The sequence below is a fragment of the Capsicum annuum genome, unplaced genomic scaffold (genome assembly GCF_002878395.1).
Source record: "Capsicum annuum cultivar UCD-10X-F1 unplaced genomic scaffold, UCD10Xv1.1 ctg69049, whole genome shotgun sequence".
NCBI lineage: Eukaryota > Viridiplantae > Streptophyta > Magnoliopsida > Solanales > Solanaceae > Capsicum > Capsicum annuum.
The window spans coordinates 461-3,622 of NW_025878646.1; the positions used below are offsets into that span (position 1 = coordinate 461).

The following is a 3,162-nucleotide window of genomic DNA, read 5'->3' on the forward strand; positions in this document are numbered from 1 at the left end:
CGTGCATTAGTCATTGTTATATGTGTTGGGGTATATGTATTGATCCTAAGTTAGGTATATATGAGTTTAAGTATGAGTATTGATTATTTTGAGATGGTTTCAAGTGTATAGTTTGATTATAGGTGTATAGGAATCGACTTTATTTATATCGGAATTTTCCCGTCGATGGTTCCATACGAAGGTTATTGAATAAGCTTTCCAACGATATAAAGATTTCCAAAAACGGATAAGTTTCGGATATAAGCGAGCTCGTTCAAAACTTTAAAACGGTGGCCGGGATGTGAACAGTAAAATGTGCAGGAAACTACTGAGGCCTGCCAGTTTCTTGGGTCAACTTTGAACGATCATAACTCCCTCAATATAATGAACTGGTTGAGCTACCATATATCAAAAGAAATATCTTTGAGTCTTCTTTCCAATGAAATTGGTTTCATCCAAATCCAACATCTGAGTAAGGAGTTATACTCGTTTTACTTCAGCCTCTCAAAACAGATTTTTAGGGTCAACTTCAAACGATCATAACTACTTGTACAGGACTAACTGGGTGGATTAATTTATATTAAATGAAATACCTTTGAATTATCTTTCTAACGATACCAATTTCACCCAAATCCGATATCGGAGCAAAGAGTTATGGCCGATTTACTTTAGCCTATCAAAACAGTCCACCATGGACAGATTCGGATTTACTTAAATTTTTAAGGGCAATATGGTCATTTTCCATCACCTCATGGACGAAAATTGGTCATTATATACATATACTTAGCCTTATATCCACCATTTATCATCCAAATCATTGAAGAATAAGAAACCCTAGCCTAAGTTCAACTCCAATTATCTTGTGATTCAACCGTAGAAAATCCAAATTGATTCCGTAGTTGTGTTCACCATCTCAAGGGCTTCGAGAAGCACCCCTTATTTGTGCCAACAGGACTTCGAAATCAAAAGGGACATTTTTTTTGGTAAGGATGTAAATTATGTTGGTGTTATTTATATGGATATGTATATATATATATATATATGCATGTGAGCATAAGAAGTATGTTATTTGATTGTTGTTGAAAGATGATTGGAAATGATGTTGGATTATTCTTGTGCATGGTTGGATTATGTTAAATTGTGAAGGAATTTGGGGTGATGATGTGGTATTGATGATGTGGTATTGAGATGATGATTATATACATATACACACATAAACCTATTGTTCAAGTTGGTTTTTGGAATGTTTTGCAAATATTGGTAGTATGGAATTATGGAAGAGAATTGTGGTGTTGGGTTGCTAATACTAGATGCCAAACATTTCATTGTAGATAAGTGATTTGTAAAGGCGGGAAGTTGTGTTGAATTGGTAGCTGAATCTACAACGAGGTATGTAAAGCATACTCTAACAATGTTCTTTGGCATGAAAACACCAATGTTCCATCAAGTAAGATTCCGAGGTTGTCCAAAAACATGTATTGTTCTACGTTACCAACGAAGTTGTTTCCATCCTATAAAGTGTCAAAATGTTCATTGATATACCAAAAGGCTCTTATTTCATTGTTGTGATATTGATGATTCTGAAACATATTGTTGATGTACCAATGAGTCCTTATTACATCGTTATTGTATAGAAGGTCTATTACTTGGTTCCTATTGATGTATCATTGTTTCAAGGTATCAAAAATGTGGTGACGATCGAAATAACAATCTCAAAGATTAATTGAACTAAGTGATGAAAGTTCTCTCTTATCGGGTGGTATCCCAGGGGCATAAGCCTAGCATGGGTCGATCCCTATTTCATGTGTTTATGGGTGGTATCCCAGGGGCATAAGCCTAGCATGGGTCGATCCCAGTTGATATGTACTGGAGGCATCCTAATGGTCACAGTACAGTACAGTAATGATTACAAAGACGATAAGAACGAAGGTAAAGTGATTGAATAAATACAATGTACAGGTTGTCACAAGTTCTAGTAAGTGTGGTCCACTCCTATTACGACTTATTCACTTGTTTCTGATTTCTATTGAGCTCCTATATCATATGTGATTATTTACAGCTTTACATACTCAGTACATATTTCGTACTGACGTCCCTCACGGGGGACCTGCATTTCATGCTGCAGGCACAGGTACCTCAACTCATACACCGCACAAGTAGGAGCCAGGTCATACAGCTATTGTTGGTGAGCTCCAGTTTGCTTCGGAGCTTTCCGAGTCGGTTCCTTATGTTTTGTTATTTTACATGAGTCACGTGTGGGCAGGGGGTTTGTCCCGACCCTAGTTATGTCATGTATATCCTAGAGGCTTTGTAGACATAAGGAAGGGTAAAGTCATGGAAGTTTATATAGTAACGTTATATTTGTATATGTGGCGGCCCCGACGGCCAAGTATTATATATATATATATTTGTGCGTGTTGTGCTGATACAGGTAATTAGACCTTTCTATATGCAACGAAGTGCTGTCCAATTTTTTTGGTGACATGTAAGTGAAAGTACAGGTATTTGAACGGGTTCTCCCGGGCCTTCTCGGCTTCGGGTGCCAGTCCGGCCCGATGGGATTTTGGGGCGTGACAATTTCAACATCCAAGAATCTATAGCCTGTAAGTAGAACACAAGGAAGGGAAATATTCCTAAATGCCTTGTAGCCTCTCCCTTATAAATGTGGCGCACTACACACCCATAAAAGAGATTCTACTTGACACGGCTTTGTGGACACCCAATTGACCATGAACCTAGGCTCCGATACCAAGCTTGTCATGACCCAAATTTGAGCCTGGCCGTGATGGGTATCTCAAGTTTGTCGAAGACCAGAGATCACCCCCTTTGCCTATCCAAATAGAACACAATACAGGTAGCAGCGAATGAATTACAAACATATAACAAGATAAGTGGAGTTTCGAACATATAACAAGAAAGGCAACTCAGAAAAGAATTTAAGAAGTTCAACATCATCCCAATCCACAGTAATCCACAAAGCCTCTAAATAGACCAAGAACAATCTAAGTTGGGACATGCCCCCAAAGATAGCCAAAAGAATCCAATAAAAGTAGTTGAAGACATAAATTACATAAGACCTCAAAGTGTAAACCCTTTCTAATAATAGAAGCTCACCACTTCAAAGTTGACTGATGACAACCCAAAAATCCTATAATTGTGCAGGAAAAATAGAAGTGTCTTCGG

General features: G+C 37.9%; 1 long non-coding RNA gene across 1 annotated transcript; it reads left to right on the top strand.

Moving 5' to 3' along the window:
- Positions 1–1,336: 1,336 nt before the first annotated feature.
- LOC124894067 lies at positions 1,337–2,363 on the top strand. The gene is made up of 2 exons (XR_007050998.1): positions 1,337–1,368; positions 2,105–2,363. It is a non-coding gene; the product is annotated as an uncharacterized LOC124894067 (long non-coding RNA).
- The last annotated feature ends 799 nt before the right edge of the window (positions 2,364–3,162 follow it).